The 18042-nt window shown below is 45.7% G+C and overlaps 1 long non-coding RNA gene across 1 annotated transcript; it reads left to right on the top strand.

Annotated features, from left to right (window-relative positions):
* The first annotated feature begins 1362 nt into the window (after nt 1-1362).
* Nucleotides 1363-7914, top strand: LOC115093179. Its single transcript, XR_003857197.1, has 3 exons — nt 1363-1479; nt 3446-3482; nt 6799-7914. It is a non-coding gene; the product is annotated as an uncharacterized LOC115093179 (long non-coding RNA).
* The last annotated feature ends 10128 nt before the right edge of the window (nt 7915-18042 follow it).

Raw genomic sequence — 18042 nt, 5'->3', positions numbered from 1 at the left:
TTTGAGATGCGGCGACCAGAATTGTACACAGTATTCAAGGTGCAGTCTCACCATGGAGCGCTACAGAGGCATTATGACATTTTCCGTTTTATTCACCATTCCCTTTCTAATAATTCCCAACATTCTGTTTGCTTTTTTGACTGCCGCAGCACACTGAACCAATGATTTCAATGTGTTATCCACTATGACTCCTAGATCTCTTTCTTGGGTTGTAGCACCTAATATGGAACCCAACATTGTGTAATTATAGCATGGATTATTTTTCCCTATATGCATCACCTTGCACTTATCCACATTAAATTTCATCTGCCATTTGGATGCCCAATTTTCCAGTCTCATAAGGTCTTCCTGCAATTTATCACAATCTGCTTGTGATTTAACTACTCTGAATAATTTTGTATCATCTGTAAATTTGATTATCTCACTCGTCGTATTTCTTTCCAGATCATTTATAAATATATTGAAAAGTATGGGCCCCAATACGGATCCCTGAAGCACTCCACTGCCCACTCCCTGAGGCATTCCACTGCCCCCCAAGTAAAATGCCTCCAGAGCCAAAAACAAGGAGGTTGATATTCAAAAACCATTTAGATGGATAACTGAAAAGTTATCCATCTAAATGGCTCCTCGGTGATATTCATCGCTGTATTATGCTAAATTATAGCCACATAAGTCAGGGGCATTCTGGGGGCAGCAGGAGGCATTTCGAGGCAGAGCAAAATTAGCCACATAAGTTATGCTGCTAAGTCCGATATTTGGAGTAATGATGATAAAATAATGTGGAGAAAGGTAAACAGAAAATTTTAGGAAGATTGTGTTAGTAAAAAAAAGTACTACTATACTGGAATAGTGCAAATTTCCCAACATAATACGAAAGTGTTGTTTAAAATAGTTAAGTCTTTGCTGGGAGAGTGAGAGAGAAAATATTTGATATATGATGATTTACCAGACTGCGAGATACTTAGCTACTTATTTTCAAGAAAAGGGAGCTTTGTTGGGTGGTTTAGAGAAGAATTTGGGAGTAGAAAATCATATTAAGCAGGCAGTAAAGAAAAGTGGTGTTTTACAGGAATTTGGATGAGATCACGAAGAACTTTGAGAGGGTCTCCTTATGGAATCTGAAATTGGTAATGGAACAGGTAAAGCCATGAAACACTTTTTTTTTTTTGGACCATTGCCCTTAATGGTTATTGCAAGGGATGTCTGAAAGGGTTTTGCAGTAGCTATTGACTTTTGTTAATAATTCATTGGAAATGGGAAGGCTACCAAGTAGAGCAAAGACAGCAGTAGTTTTCCTATGTTTGAAGAGTGATATATATTGGATCCACGGTTTCCAATTTGGCGTATGTAGCAAAGGTTTTAGAATGAATTGCAACGAAACAACTTTCAGATTATCTGGAAAAAAAATTAATTTCTGGTTCCAGAAGGAGATCCTAATGACATCATTGTTAGATGAGATTCTCCCTGGGATTGATAGAGGTGAGCCCATTTTGTTGGTTCTACTTGATCTATTCACCGCCTTCGATTTAGTGGATCATTCAGTCTTGTTGCAGAGATATGAGACCTCAGAGATGAAAGGACCAATTTTAAATTGGTTAAATGATTATTTGACAGAAAGATGGTAATGTGTGTTTTTTTCCAAGGGAAGAACTCACTATGGAAAGAGGTGAGACTAGGAGTTCCACAGGGTTTGTCTCTAGCACCTTTGCTTTTTAATATATTTTTTTTTGGCACCATTAGGCAGGATTGTTTGCACATTTGGATTTAATGTTTACATCTATGCGGATGATATCCAGATTGTGGCCTCATTAGGCCAAAATAGGGAGGAGGGCAATAGTACATTTAAATCAATGTTTGCAAGTAGTGAATTGGTTAGCTGCGAATAAACTTGTATTAAACTTTTCAAAGTCAGAACTATTGAAAGTAGGATTTGGGGAGATTGATAGTTGGCCTAAATTGGGGAGATCTGAGCTTTACCCAGAGAGGAAATTGGATCATTGGGGAATAAACATTGAATATGGTGAAACAAATAGCGCAAGTGGCTCGAAATATTTTTTGAAATTAGAAATGGTAAAACAAACTAAGGCCATATCTGGAGTTGCAAACAATACGAACAGTAATGTATGCATTAGTATTATCTCACATAGATTACTGTTATTGTTACTGTTATTGCTGGGGTTCGTGGACCCTTGGGCCGGCTGTGCGGATGGAGAAGGGACGTGAGATGAGTTTGCAGTGATGAGATGGCTGGGAGGCGGCACGGAGCCGGGAGACCAGACAGGAGCTTCGCCACTGGAAGCTCAAGGCCCCCCCTGGGAGGAGCCCGTGAGGACCCGGGCCACTGGGACTTAGGAGGGGTCTCCGGAGCAGAAGAACAGCAGAACGGAAGATGGTCCGAGATCGGGGCTGGCAGCAGACAAGGATAACAGCAGACGTACCAGAATCAGGAACCAGGAAATCAGTCTGAAGGTACGGCAAGGCTGAGACAGGAGCGGAGGCTGGATCAGGATCGGAGGCTGGAACAGGAACTGCAACTAGACGACTCCAGAACCAGGAAATCAGTCTGAAGGTAAGGCAAGGCTGAGACAGGAGCGGAGGCTGGATCAGGATCGGAGGCTGGAACAGGAACTGCAACTAGACGACTCCAGGAGTGAACCTCGTTGCAAGGCGATCCTCTGGAGCAGGGCTTGGGTTTAAATACCCTGCCAGCGTCTGACGTCACTCCGGGGGCCGGCCGAGGTTTCCCGCGCATGCAGCTTTAAAAGCTGCCTTTTCGCACGCGCGCGTACTCGGTAGGCGGGGCCAGGCCAGAGAGCTCGACGGCGCCTCCCTCGTGGAGACGCTGCAGCGGGGAAAGGCCTGTGCAGGCCGAAAATGGCGCCAGGGAGGCTGGCAGAACATCGGGGCCAGCAGCGGAGGTAAGAGCCCAGTTGCGGCAGCCGCGACCGAGATGGCAACATTACTGAATTGCTATATATTTAGGGTTACCAAATAAAAACGATTCGTAAACTACAGCTAATCCAAAACACAGCGGTCCGGATCATCACTGGCAGCTCCAGAAGGTCAGCAGCAATGCCATTGCCAGCAGAGATGTATTGTAAATTCAAATGCTTGGTTTTGACCTTCAAAATATTGAAAGGGCAAGGTACGCCACTTCTGAAAAACAGCTTGAGATGGTATGAGGCAGGAAGAAATTTGAGATCTGTAGAAAAAGATCTGATACAGCTGCCATCACCTAAAATGTTCTGTCACTTAAGGTTGGCTAATAGATCATTTTCAGCTACTATTCCAAGTGTATGGAACAGCCTCCTATGGAAATAAGAGCAGAATTTTATGGTATGTTGTATTGAATTGTGTGTTTTATGATTGTACATTGCTTTGAGTGTTTTTTAAATAGTAAAATGGTTAAGAAATAAATAAATGATAACTGTCATTGTCGTTTCAGAAGGCATTTGTGGAAGATATTTGTGCACTGTTCCCAGGTAATATTCCATCCGTACCTCTCCAAATGATCCTGACTTGGGAACTTGGTTTCAGCCAAGGAAGTCTGTGTTCTGCCTCCACGGTGTATGCATACGTTTCTTTATTATGCTGCCATTAGATTGCACAGCTTAGATTTTCTACAGGGTTTTAGGTTCCCTCCCCTGATTGGTCATTGTGTGAATGTTTCTCAGCTTCCTGTTGGCTCTGCTCCTATTTGCTCTTATCTCCCTCGCTGTGCCTTTTTCCTCTTCCTATTGGTCCTAGGCTTGCAAGGAATGCCTAGGACAGTTTATTTCCCGCAGAGACTTTCAAATTGGAAGAAAGCTCGTGGCAGACGAACAGCTTGTGCTCATCCTTTTTTTAGGGCTCTGAGAGGCATCGTCTTTTCATGCCCTAACGCACGCGATAATGGGCTTCTTGCGGCGGTAAAATTAAAATTAGGGGGAAGGGGTGGAGTTAGGAAGGGGTTTAGGGAAGTAGGGTGGTGGCACCGCTGCCGGCGATAATGTTTGGGACATTATTATCGGCAGCAGTGCGGGAAATAGCACCACCTTTTAGCGTGGTGCTATGAGGGCGATAGTGTGCGGCTCGGCCGCGCCGCCGTGACGCACCCAGCTGCACACTAGCTCCCCCTGGCCCCGGGAATGATGAATCCAGTCCTAAGTTTGTACCTGAGACAGCAGAAAGTAAAAGAACTTGCCCAAGGTCACAAACAGTAGGATTTGAACCCTGGTTTCTGTGGTTTGTAGCCTAATGCTCTAACCACTGAGCTACTCCTCCACTCTCATTGGTGCTCTGCAGTCCTTGAAATATCATCTCCTGATCCAGAAAGCAGACCTGCTCTCATTGACGTTCTGCTCAGCCATTCATTCATCTCCAGAATGCGAGTGGATGAGCCACATCAGATAATAGTCAGTAGGCTTGATAATTCTCAGTAACCTCTCTGTGATGTCATGGATCTTGGCACCCAGCAGACAACGCATCTCCCAGGGCAGCGTGTCTGCTTGGCAGATGGATGTGTGGCCCTCAGAAGAGAGTCTCCAGTGATCACTATCCTGCACTTCCTAGACACTGTGGTTGCTGATCTTGCAGCTTTGGGGCACATGAGCTTAGGTTCCTCCTCATTCTGGGATGCATAGCGGTTCTTCAGCTTGAGTGAAGAGGGGGTCAGAGTGAGGATTCCATTGGTTTTCATAATCTGTGTCCAGCTGCCATGTTGCGATCCAGTTTCTCCTTCCTCTCCATTGGAGTTTTTCATCTTAGACGCCTCAAGAACCATTTTATTGAAGTAGTCCTCATTGTCATGAATGTTTCTATGTCTTGTAACCTCCTCTCTCAGCTCTTCCATCGACCTCTGGGCATTTTTCACACCAAACTGCTTTCTTGTTTTGGATCAGGACATCTGTCTGGATGGAGGCAGAAGTAGTAACTGTGGAGCAGCTGTATTGACCTGATGTTTTCAGCCATCCTTCTGCTCTTCTTAGGACCTTGATACCTGTAGAAAAAAAAATGAGACTCCTAACAAATCCCTTATCTTTATCTGACCTGCAAGTATAGTAAATTGACTTTCTTTCTGTGAAATCTGGCACCTGTACACTGATTCCCTTTGCTTGTTCACATGTAATTTTGAGGTATGGGGTAATGTATCATATATTTTAGTTTATAAAATGTGGTTTTATATCTATCTGCTGCATAGTCCATAAAGAATCCTGTTGTCTTGGGTGCAAAAGATCATACCAGCTAAAATAACTTCCTGAAGGATCTACTATGAAATTACTAATTAAGCTTCCCTGAAGTTAAGTACCATGAGGTCCATATTCAGTTGCTGTGTAGCTCTGCAAGTCAGCCTATATATTCAGCGGTGCGGCCACATTGCTGAATATATCCAGTTATCCTCAAGCTAGCCAAAAAACTTTCTTTGGCTAACTTTAGGACAAGTCTAAGGGGTGATCAGAATTAGCCAGGAAAGTTATCAGGTCAACTTTGAATATCGAAGTTAGCTGGTTAACCCAACCTCTCCTCATTACTCCCATTCCTCTCTTGCCACTTAGCTGGATAAATACTTATCCAGCCAAGTGATCACCGCTGACTGCGGCCAAATATTTAAAACATGCCACTTAGCTGGATTAGTCATTTTCACAAATGACTAACTAATGTAAACTATGTACTTATTGTATGTTTCTGTGCCAAACAATGCCAAGTTATTCTGTGTAATCCATCCCCCTAATTAGTGGGTTAGACTACATAATAAAACTAGAAGGTGAGGTGGATGGGAGGGTCCATAAGGCAGAAAAAAAAACCCCAAAGGAAATCTCCCAATAGCAAAGCAGCCCTTTTTCTTGATAAGCAGTAATATTAATCCAGTAAGAATAGAAGATATGCTATACTGGATCAGTAAACAGAAGAGCAATGCAAAAAACATCCCCTTTTTTCAAAAACAACTGAAAGGCAATTTTTAAAAGTCTCTTTATCAAAATGAAGTCACAGCTTTTGAATCAATAGCCAGGGGAAAATACCTCTGCTTGTAATTCAGTCCCTGCAAGAATGGCAGATCACTCTCGGATTGGCTGAGTTATAAACTACACAAAGGCTTCTTTTCTAGGAAATACAATTAACGATTCTGCCACAACTACTGAGCTCCTATAATCTGCCAAGACTTCAAACAAACTTCCCTTTTGAACTTCTCAATCTAAAAGGCAGAACACCCCTCCCCCGCGAGGATATCTCCTAACAGCAAAGCAGCCCTTTCCCTCAAGAGCCACAAAATGGGACATATTTTGAGGATCTCCACGGTGAATATGCATGAGATAGATTTGCATATAATGGAGGCAGTGCATTTATGCCATGCATATTCGTCGTGGATATCCTGAAACCTGGCCTGTTTGTTCTTGCATCTGATGAAGTGGACTTCTGTCCTTGTAAGCTCACGCTTTAATAAATTGGTCAGTCTATAAGGTGCCACTTGACTCCTGTAATTTTGCTACACCAGACTATCATGGCTATTTCTCTGAAGATTTTTCTGGCCTGTTTGTGGCTCTCAAGGACCAGAGTGACCCCCTGCTCTGTGAAAGCAATAATACTAAGCCAATAAACAGAAAAGCAAGGAAGAAAAATATCCCTTTTTCAAAAAGAACAACTGAAAAGCAATCAGGCTCACCTTTGTAAAAACAAAGTCACATCACTTGAATCAAAGGCCAGGAAACAGTGCCTCTGTTTGCAATTCAGCCCCTGCAAGAATGGCCTTTCTTGGAAGCATGCCAAATAGTTGAATATTATTTTATTATATCATCCCCTTTCTCGTTTTTTCTTTTGCAGCCTGCATGCTGAGCTCTTTAAGTCTCTGTGCAATTTGTGGAGGCCATGCACCATTCTGGTGGCTTTTCTCTGAACTGCTTCCATCCACTCAGCGTCCTGACAGAAGGTGTGACCTACAGAACTGGACGCACTGGAACTCATCAGGGACCAATCCAATTGTAAAATTACTCACTACATCCTCAATCCTACCGGTGCCAGCTCTCCCTACACACGGACTGTCAGCCTTTCCCGCTGCTTTACTACATTGATTCACAGCTCTCAGCTTAATCGGGATAGGCCTCTCCTAGGCCCCTCTCCTGTTGGAAAGTTGTCAGGTTTTCTCTTCTTAAAAGATAAGTGGTTAATGGGTTTCATGCCCCAAATGCAAGATTCTGAACACAGCTTCCAAGCCCCTTGACTATTCCTTAAGTTTCCTGGAAAAAAAAAAATAGCGAGTGACACGTGTTTCAGGGTGCACTGTAGTACGGGGCCTTTCCCGACCTCCTGCCTGAAGCGCACATTTCTTTTATAAGACCTGCCGCAGCCCTGATGATACTCTACGCAGATGTTCCGCACATGACCCATCACGGTGCTCATTCATACTATGGCCCTTCTTCTGGAAACGCACGGATTGGCATCGCCCTTCGAAGGGAGGGGGAAAAAAAAGGAAAAAAAAAAAAATCCTCTTTAGCTTTGTTTTCAAATGCCAGCTGTCAGGGTGGCAGCCAAGCTAAGGATCACGTATCTTCGGTGCACCTGCCTGTCGATGGGATAACATCTGTTTAAGACATGGAGCAGACGTGGGGCTGCTAAAAGCAATGAGAAAAGCCCAGCCGTGCTTTCTTGGGAACGGGACGGAGACCAACTAATTCTGAATGTGGAGCTGTTTTGTGTAAAAAAAAAAAAAAAAGAGAGAGTGAGATCAGCTGCCTTTAACTCTTCAGTGAGAGTGTCTGTGTGTTTGTACCGTGTCTATACAGTCACGTCGATTTAAACAATAGAAGCAACACCATTTCATAACCAGAGTGTCATATTCCTAGCTCGAAAAAGATAATGTTATCCGCTTGCGCTCTCACTTTTGTAAATTAACATTTCAGTTTTGAAAATATTTAAAAGTATTTCCTTTCCAACGTTCTGGCACGGGACATTTCCGAGAGAAACGCAGCGGACATTTTACTGTCCTGTTGCGTGCACGGGAGCGGAGGAATTCTTCGGGGGGGGGGGGGGGGGGGGGGGGGAATTAACTGAACAATGCATTCCCCCCCCTTCCCCCCCCCCCCTTTCAGTGCAGCATGAGGGAGCGCCCTGCCCTTACGCAGGACATATGGCAATTCTGGTCCTCTAATAAAGAAGTAATCTCTAAGGTCATGATTTGGTTTACTTTTTAAAGTCAATACTGAAAAAGAAACTGGGATGTCATTAGCCATTCGCCTTGGGGGTCAAATTTTCGATGAGCCACTAGGTGGCAAAGACAGCCAGTTATCTTTGACCAAATTTTCAGCTGAACCTAGCTGGCTAAATCTTCAGCTGAAAATGTTCCGGTCAAAATGTGATGGGCTGGATTTAGGTGAGCCGTTTGTGCGCCTAGGGTTGCCCGCCTAGACGTAGCTGGTTAGCGAGGAAAATCAGCACTAGCCTTCGAAGACATCAGCTTGCCCTTGGAGCAGGAAACATTTTCAAAAGCAGAGGTTTGGCCAGCTTACGCCTGAAGTTAGCCAGTTTAATCTTTGGAAAATTTCACCCCATACGCCCTGCAGAGCTACCGTGATGGTTCATCTTTAAAGAGGGACTTTCAACCATGCTGGTTCAAAAGGTCCGTGACATTTGTAAAGGTCCTCCAGCGGGCACAGCACTGAAATGTAGCACTATGCACCCCCAAAGAGAGAAAATAATTGCCACCCCTCCGTGGAACCAGTGAGCGGAGCATTGCCGAGCATTTGGCTCACCAGTAGTGTAGAGACGGCACTTGGAGCACTGAGGCGGAGGGAACCTTTCTTCTCTTGGCATGCGCCCGGTTGTTTCTCCCTTGGAGAGTTCACAGTGCTCTACTTTAGGGGAATGCACCCTTGGGGCACTATTCAAAGTCATCGACCTTTTTTTCAGCTGGCAGAGCTGACACCCCTTTTCCATGGAGGAATAATAACTGATGTTGAAGAACAGAGAGGGAGGCTCTTCAGTGGAGCTAAGGTTGTTGCTGAAATTAAAATCAGTATCAAGTGAAAGCATTGTCCCCATTAACTTCTGTTAGAAATCTGAGAAACTAAGTGCAGTAAAATTAAAACAAACACAAAACCATTGCCACTAGACATGGGGAATAGCTGCTTTTCCTGCACATGCTGCTCTGCAGATTGAGAAACTGGGAAACAAAATATATTGAAAATCATGTGCCTAGCAAAAAATCTGTAATACCTGGTGATGGATGACGATCTCAGTAGATTCATTCAGAGTAGACGATAAAGCTGGACTGGCAGCATGGAATTGAACTGGAAAGGGGCCATGATCTCACTCAAATGGAGCTCCATGGCACTTTCATTACTGGTGAGGTCAGGCGTCAGGTTCCGAATGGGCTGGAAACCCAAGGATGAAGGCTGACATGTTAAATAATAGCAAGAATATTGGTAGAATCATGGAAAAGTGAGGTTGGAATTGTTGTGAAGGTGGACCCTTGGACCGAGATGAGGTTGATGCTACCTGCAGGGAGGAGCCCTGCAGGTCCTCATCATTGGCGGGTGGTATTGGTCAGTGCAGAGACCCAACATGACCTTCACCAATACCAACCCATATTCCTCGCAGGTTGAGCCCTTGGGTGCCGGGGCCAGCTGGACTTAGGCACAAGTCTCAGGTGACAAAGAGTCTCACTACGGACTGCAGGCAAAAGAAGAGTTGAGACGTTCCAATAGTCAGAGCAGGCAGCTAGCAATGAAGTCCATAAGACAAGCCAAGGGTTGAGGCAGGCGGCAATCAAGCAAGTCCAGGAAATGTACCAAAAGTCGAGACCAGCGGCGATCAGGCAGAGTCCAGAGGAAGCCCGAGGTCAAGGCCAAGAATCAATCCAGGGGAAGACGAGACAAAGGGCAGAAGCACGGAGTCAGGTACACAGAAACAGGAACACAGAGTCAGGAACACGGAGTCAGGCAACCAGCTACTCACACGGAGTTCAACCTGTTGCAGAGACCAGGAGCAAGGGCAAGGGCTGGCTTTAAATAGTCCCAGAGTGCTGATGTCATTGACAAGGGCCGCAGAGGTTTTCCCGCCATAGGCCCTTTAAATGAAGAAGAGAGGCGAGCGTGTATACCTAAGGGGGTGCTGGCAGGTGCAGGAAGTCGGTGGCGGTGGCTCCAGGCCATGAAGAAGAAGTGCGGCGTCGGCAGTGGGAAGAGAGTCTGGCCGCAGGTTCTGAGGGTCAGTGGCAACGGTGGCGACTCGGGGCTGCGAAGAGGGAATGCAACATTGGGAGGTGAGCGAGTCCAGCCTTGGCGTTCCATGGCTGGCAAGCACTAGGGATGTGAATCGTTTTTTGACGATTTAAAATATCGTCCGATATATTTTAAATCGTCAAAAAATCGTTAGGGCCACGATACAATACCAATTCCCCCGATTTATCGTTAAAAAATCGTAAATCGGGGGAAGGGGGAGGGCAGGAAAACCGGCACACTAAAACCCCCTAAAACCCACCCCCGACCCTTTAAATTAAATCCCCCACCCTCCCAAACCCCCCCCCCCCCCAATGCTTTAAATTACCTGGGGATCCGGCGGTGGTCCAGAACGGCGGCGGTCCGGAACGGCCCCCTCAATAGAATCGTGTTGTCTTCAGCCGGCGCCATTTTACGATTCGACGCAGGAGGTCGTTCCGGACCCCCGCTGGACTTTTGGCAAGTCTTGTGGGGGTCAGGAGGCCCCCCCAAGCTGGCCAAAATTTTCCTGGGAGTCCAGCGGGGTTCCGGGAGCGATTTCTTGCCGCGAATCGTTTTCGTACGGAAAATGGCGCCGGCAGGAGATCGACTGCAGGAGGTCGTTCAGCGGGGGTTCCGGACCGCCACTGAACGACCTCCTGCAGTCGATCTCCTGCCGGCGCCATTTTCCGTACGAAAACGATTCGCGGCAAGAAATCGCTCCCGGAACCCCGCTGGACTCCCAGGAAAATTTTGGCCAGCTTGGGGGGGCCTCCTGACCCCCACAAGACTTGCCAAAAGTCCAGCGGGGGTCCGGAACGACCTCCTGCGTCGAATCGTTTTTGTCTATGGCCGCCGCCATTTTGCGGCGGCCATTTTGAAAAATGGCGCCGGCTGAAGACAACACGATTCTATTGAGGGGGCCATTCCGGACCGCCGCCGTTCTGGACCACCGCCGGATCCCCAGGTAATTTAAAGCATTGGGGGGGGGGTTGGGGAGGGTGGGGGATTTAATTTAAAGGGTCGGGGTGGGTTTTAGGGGGGTTTAGTGTGCCGGCTCACGATTTTAACGATTTTTCACGATAGTTTACACACCCAAACGGCAACAATACGATTCCCTCCCCCTCCCAGCCGAAATCGATCGTTAAGACGATCGAGGACACGATTCACATCTCTAGCAAGCACAACAGGAATGGACCTAAATGGTCAGGAAGTCCTTCCCCTTGTGGTATCCTCTCTAGCCAAACCATCCCAAGCAGATTTTCATCTAACCTGCTCCTTAAACCTTTCCAATGACAGATGTTCCAACACCACTCTACGTAACTTGCTCTATTTAACATCAGGCATGGACATTGTTTAAAAATACCATCTTAGAAGCACAGTCCAGATGTATTCCTTGCATTAAGAAAGATGGAAGGCAGGCCAAACAATTGCCAGTATAGTTAAAAGGCGAGGTGAAAGAGACTATTTTAGCTACAAAAACAAAACAAAACTGCCTTCAAAAATTGGAAGAAGGATCCATCTGAAATACATAGGAAAAAGCATTAGCATTATCAAGCTAAATTTATGTATTTTATGTTTATTTTAGTTATATTTTATTTTTATTTTTACTTTATTTTAACCTGTTGTAAACCGTTTTGATAAAATTTTATTTTAAAAAGCGGTATATAAATACTTTTAAATAAATAAATAAATAATGTAAAACATTGATAAGACAGGCTAAGAGAGAATTTGAAATGAAGTTGGCCATTGAGGTAAAAACTCATTAAAAAAACTTTTTAAAATATATCTGAATCAGGAAACCTGCGAGGGAGTTAGTTGGATCATTAAATGATCAAAGGGTTAAAGGGGCTCTTAAGGAAGATAAGGCCATCATGGAAAGGCTAAATGAATTATTTGCTTCCATGTTTACTAATGAGGTTGTTGGGGAGATACCTGTTCCAGAGATGGCTTTTAAGGGTGATGATTTGGATGAACTGAACCAAATCACGGTGAACCTGGAAGATGTAGTAGGCCAGACTGACAAACTGAAAAGTAGCAAATCACCTGGACTGGATGATATACACCCCAGGGTTCTGAAAGAATTCAAAAATGAAATTTCAGAACTATTAGTACAAATTTGTAACTTATCATTAAAATTGTCCATTGTACCTGAAGACTGTAGGGTGTGATAAATTGCAGGAGGACTTTGTGAGAATGGATGATTGGGTGTCCAAATGAAAGATGAAATGTATTGTGGACAAATGCAAGGTGATGCATATAGGGAAAAATAACCCTTGCTGTAGTTACACAATGTTAGGTTCTATCTTATCACCCAGGAAAGAGATCTAAGTGTCATAGTGGATAATACATTGAAATCTTTGGCTTAAAAAAGCAAACAGAATGTTAGGAATTATTAGGAAGAGAATGGTGAATAAAATGAAGGATGACATAATACCTCTATATCACTCCATGGTGAGACTGCACCTTGAATACCGTGTGCAATTCTGGTCACCGCATCTCAAACAAATATATAGTTGCACTGGAGAAGGTATTTATTTATTTAGACATTTTATAATCTATTGATCCATTTATAGATCACAGCAGTTTACAAAGTGACATTCATACAGAGAAAGACGACCAAAATGATAAAGGGGATGGAACGCCTCCCCTATGAGGAAAGGCTAAAGAGGTTAGGGCTGTTCAGATTGGATGGGGGATATGATAGAGTTCTATAAAATCCTGGAGGAGAAGGCCATAAACTGCAGAAACCCCTCCCTCACAAGAGAGGGAGGATTGAGCATGCTACCATTTAAGTGAACTGCAGCAGAAAAAAAAAAAGAGAACAGTACAGCTATGTAACTTGAGCCACCAGCTCAGGAAACCCAAAATACCCCTTACTGTGAAGGTGCTTAATTGACCATTGAATAGATGAGTTATAGATTCAGGTAGGGGATTTGCATGTCACAGCCCCCTGGACTTCTAATGGTAATTTTTGTAGGAAATATCACTAAAAAATCAAAAGGATTCAAACTCCAAAATTACAGAACTATGACTGAAAAAGGGATTTATGAGCGTAATTTACTGGAGAACAGTCCTAGGAAGCAAACAGATTCTCACCCTGACTAACAAAGGGTATTCAGACACTTGGGTGTCAAGTTCCCAGACAACAGAAGGATGGCTAGACAAGTCGGAGAGTATGTACACTCACTCACTCACTCACTCACTCACTCACTCACTCACTCACTCACTCACTCACTCACTCACTCACTCACTCACTCACTCACTCACTCACTCACTCACTGTCTGTCTGGCCTTGGCCTTTTGACTGAGAGAAAGTGACCCATACAGAGTCAAACAACAGATAAAGTAAAAGCCAGGCTAAGAGAAGGTGATTTATCCAGATTGGGTAACAGTGCATGACTGGCCATGGGCTTAGTAGAAATAAAATTCACTGAAAGCTGAGACTGGGGAGGGCCAGAGCCACTGAATGCTAAAACAGTCATGAACCTGGTAGAGCTGTAAACCCAAGCCAGGGAAAACCTTTCTACTGAGGAAGAAAAACTGAAGAATAGTATCAGGCCTGGAGGTGGAGTGAATTCCCCCTTTGAGTGAGGGGTCCCCAATGGCAGATCTGGAGATCAAGCAGTCCCCCTTGAGCAAGGGGGCCCTGGTGGCAGGCTGGGATACAGAATCGAGTCCCTCAGGAGGGTGTGGACCACAGCAACAGACCAGGAGGCAGAGTCAGGTTTCCCTGGAGGGTGTGGACCCCAACAGCAGACTGGGAGGCGGAGCTGTGTCCCCCAGGAGGGAGTAGATCCCAGTGACAGACTGGGAGGTGGAGTTGGGTTCCCCAGGTGGGCGTGGACCCCAGCGTTGGCAAAGTGGAATGAAATGGTTCAGATACAGAAGACCTCCCCCAGGCTAACACTATCCACCAGTCCAGTTGCATCTGTTCACATGGGTGAGATGGGATAAAAGAGGGAGGATAAAAATAATATTTGAGTAAGCGGGAATGCAAGAGGTCCCTTCTATTGTATAGGGTTATATACTGTAGGGACCAACAACCCCAAATTGACACATACTAAATATTTTTGCTACCGTGTAGAAATGTATATAGTTGTGTAGACTGAGACTACTAACCATGAGTAGATAAGTGTGCTGTATGACATCCTATTAGCAATGTACATAGTCATGTAGAAATGTATATAGTTGTATAGACTGAGACTACTAACCACGAGTAGATAAGGGTGCTGTATGACATCCTATTAGTCATGTACATAGTCATGTAGAAATGTATATAGTTGTGTAGACTGAGACTACTAACCACGAGTAGATAAGGGTGCTGTATGACATCCTATTAGCCATGTACATAGTCATGTAGAAATGTATATAGTTGTGTAGACTGAGACTACTAACCATGAGTAGATAAGTGAGCTGTATGACATCCTATTAGCAATGTACATAGTCATGTAGAAATGTATATAGTTGTATAGACTGAGACTACTAACCACGAGTAGATAAGGGTGCTGTATGACATCCTATTAGTCATGTACATAGTCATGTAGAAATGTATATAGTTGTGTAGACTGAGACTACTAACCACGAGTAGATAAGTGTGCTGCTTGTCATCCTATTAGCCATGTACATAGCCATGTAGAAATGTATATATTTGTGTAGACTGAGACTACTAACCACGAGTAGATAAATGTGCTGCCTAACGTTCTATTAGCCATGTACATAGCCATGTAGAAATGTATATAGTTGTGTAGACTGAGACTACTAACCACGAGTAGATAAATGTGCTGCCTAACGTTCTATTAGCCATGTACATAGTCATGTAGAAATGTATATGCTTGTATAGTCTAAGAAGCCTGTATATATTTGTACATACTGCCAGCCTTGTTCACAGTCCCATTTGTTTTCCTGGGGTGAGGGGATGGAAATCCCACCCACTAACACCACCTTCCCCAGATGGAGGCACCAAGCGCCAAGAATGTGAGGGGCTCCCACCAGGTCGGTCCCGGACCCAGGAATGCCCCGTGAGATAAGCAGTCAAGGGGCATAAGAGTGCATAGGAGTTATTAGTGCTAAGAGGTTTTATGATGAAATAGAGGTGTCCCCCTTATGGGAGCCCTGAATAGGGATGTGAATCGGGCTTCGGACGATTGAAAATATCGTCGATATTTTCAAAATCGTCAGAAATCGGGGGCTCCCCCAAAACGATAGGAAAACCCCACGATATTATTCGTGGGGGTTCTCTTATCATTTTGGGGGAGGGTGGGAAAAACGGCACACAAAAATAACCCCTAAACCCACCCCGACCCTTTAAAACTAATCCCTTAGATTCCCCCACCCTCCAGCACTGGATGGCCCGCGCCATTTTTAAAGATGGCGCCGGCCATCCAGTGCTCCCTCCATGTGACAGGGGCCGGCCAATGGCACGGATACCCTGTCACATGGTAAGGGCAAAGGCCATCGGCACCATTTTTATTAGTGCAGCCGATGGCCTGAGTGCAGGAGATCGCTCCGGGGACCCCCACTGGACCACCAGGTACCTGTAAAATGTTTTTGGGGGGGTCGGGAGGGTGGGGGAAGCTAAGGGATTGTTTTAAAGGGTCGGGGTGGGTTTTTTGATTATCGGCTCGGGCGCAGCCGATAAACAAAACCGCGATCGGGCCGGACGGAAAAAAAAAAACACGATGTGAATCCGAACCAGAATCCGAACCGATTCCGGTTCCGATTCACATCTCTAGCCCTGAATGGTCTTAAACAGTGTGTAGCATCTGCTGGAAGTGCACAGGATGTTGAGAGGGCAAGAAGTTATCTCGGAGCTAACGTAGGAATTTTATCCAGAGCTGTGGGTCATCTGTGTCTCAGAAGGTGTTATCTGCCTTTCTTGACACACAAAGGGGCTTGGTGATTGGCTCCACTGAGTTTGAGGCTCTCTCCGGGTTGCAAGGGAAAGAGACCGGTCGGAGCTGTGACCCTCGCCCAGTGTCCCAGAAGGGAGCAGCGGGAGTGGAGCAGGGATTGTCCTCTAAAAACCCCCAGAGGCCTGAGGAGAAGAAGCAGAGGAGGCAGTACAGCCTGGAAGTTAAAAGATAAAAACCTGTGCTTAACTAAAGCAGGAGCTTATCTGGATCAGGAAGCCAAGCTGGGCCAGTGGGAGCTTGTTTTGGGGCTCAGAGGAGCCTGATTCTTGTGGGTAACTATTAAAGAGAGGAGCAGGCAAGGTTGTGCAAAGACTGAGGAGAGAAGAGAAAGAAATTAACCAGAGCTGCTGTGTTACTGTAAGAAGAAACTGTTACCTAAGGAGAGGAGCTGTAAGGAAAAGAAAGAAGGATTTTCTGGAACCGTAATTCTGTTTAAATTTCTGCATCTACCTGAGCTGTCACTATGTTTCATTCAGAGGATCCTGCAGCAAACTATCTATTATTTGGAGCACCACTCGAGCCTGGAGGGTGGTTTATTTACCTGGACTGTTCTCAGCCTGGTACTGGCCCTGCAGGTTATCCTGCCCCCTCCCCAGCTCACGGCCCCGGGGATTTATTTCCCCACCTCGAGATAGTAATTACCCTGCCCCCCCCCCCCCCCCCCCGAGGCTGGGAAGGTGACACCTGGCGTATAGGGGAGTTACACTGCTATTAATCAAGGTGACTTAGGGAATAGCCACTGCTATTACTGGCATCAGTAGCATGGGATCTTCTTAGTGTTTGGGTACTTGCCAGGTTCTTGTGGCCTGGATTGGCCTCTGTTGGAAACAGGATGCTGGGCTTGATGGACCCTTGGCCTGACCCAGCATGGCAATTTCTTATGTTCTTACTGCCTGATCCTCCTTCCAGACAACACGTCCTTCCTAGTCTTTCACCCAGATTTTCTCTCCTGTAATTTAGGCTTATTTTTGATCCACCAGTTTCTTCTGGATTCCTGTAGGCTTGCAAATCCTAGCACTATAAGCCTTCATTCACAACTACCTGGGGATTTCCCCTCCCTCCCTCCCCCCCCCCCCACTATATTTTATACACCCCCTCCCCCACACCCCCTCAAAACACCTAGTCTGGCCATCAGTGATGGTCCTGAGCCAGGGCTGCTTTTGGAACCCTGCGATCCTGAGCCCTAAATCCTGCCACTAGGTGTCGCCATTGTGCAATGACCAAGGACTCCCTCCCTCCCCCCGGGACTGTGAATGCTGCCTCCTCGGCATCCGAGCCCTGACCAATCTGGGGAGCAGAGGTCTTGAACTGGGAATGAAAGCCTGGTCCCTCCGCACTGCCACCGCACCAGCCCAGGCCTGTTACTTCTGCTCCTATCCTGAGGGCTGCTGCTGTCAGCCCCACAGCTTCTCTTTTGGAGCTGAACCCCCTGATTTGCTGAAATGTTTCAGGACGTCTGCCTGGAGGGTGGATGGGTTTTGTGCAAGACCCCCGGGTGCGATGGGTTCTCCGGGGCTGGGAATACTGAGGAGTCAGGCAGAGCAGCGGAGAATACCGGGGACTTGGAGGCCACGTTCTCAGTCTTACAGGGGATCGATTTCTCCAGGTGGGGCAGAGCTTACCCTGCCATCGATCAAATGCCTCAGCACCTGCACGAGAGGTGTGCCCAACCCTGTCAATCACTTTCTCATCTTTTAACCATACAAAATTCACTTCTAACTTGTTAATATATATATATATATATATATATATATATATATATATATATATATATCACACATATTGTAGCAGGTCTGAGCAGCTGCAGGATACCATAAGAACATAAGGCTTGTCATATTAGCTCAGACCAAGGGTCCATCAAGCCCAGCATCCTGTTTCCAACGGTGGCCAAGCCAGATCCCAAGTACCTGGGAGGATCCCAAGGGGTAGAGAGATTCCAAGCTGCTTATCCCAGGAAT

The sequence above is a fragment of the Rhinatrema bivittatum genome, chromosome 6, assembly GCF_901001135.1.
Source record: "Rhinatrema bivittatum chromosome 6, aRhiBiv1.1, whole genome shotgun sequence".
In the NCBI taxonomy this organism is placed as follows: domain Eukaryota; kingdom Metazoa; phylum Chordata; class Amphibia; order Gymnophiona; family Rhinatrematidae; genus Rhinatrema; species Rhinatrema bivittatum.
The sequence above is the reverse complement of the archived record's forward strand: the minus strand, read 5'-3'. Positions and strand labels throughout refer to the sequence as shown.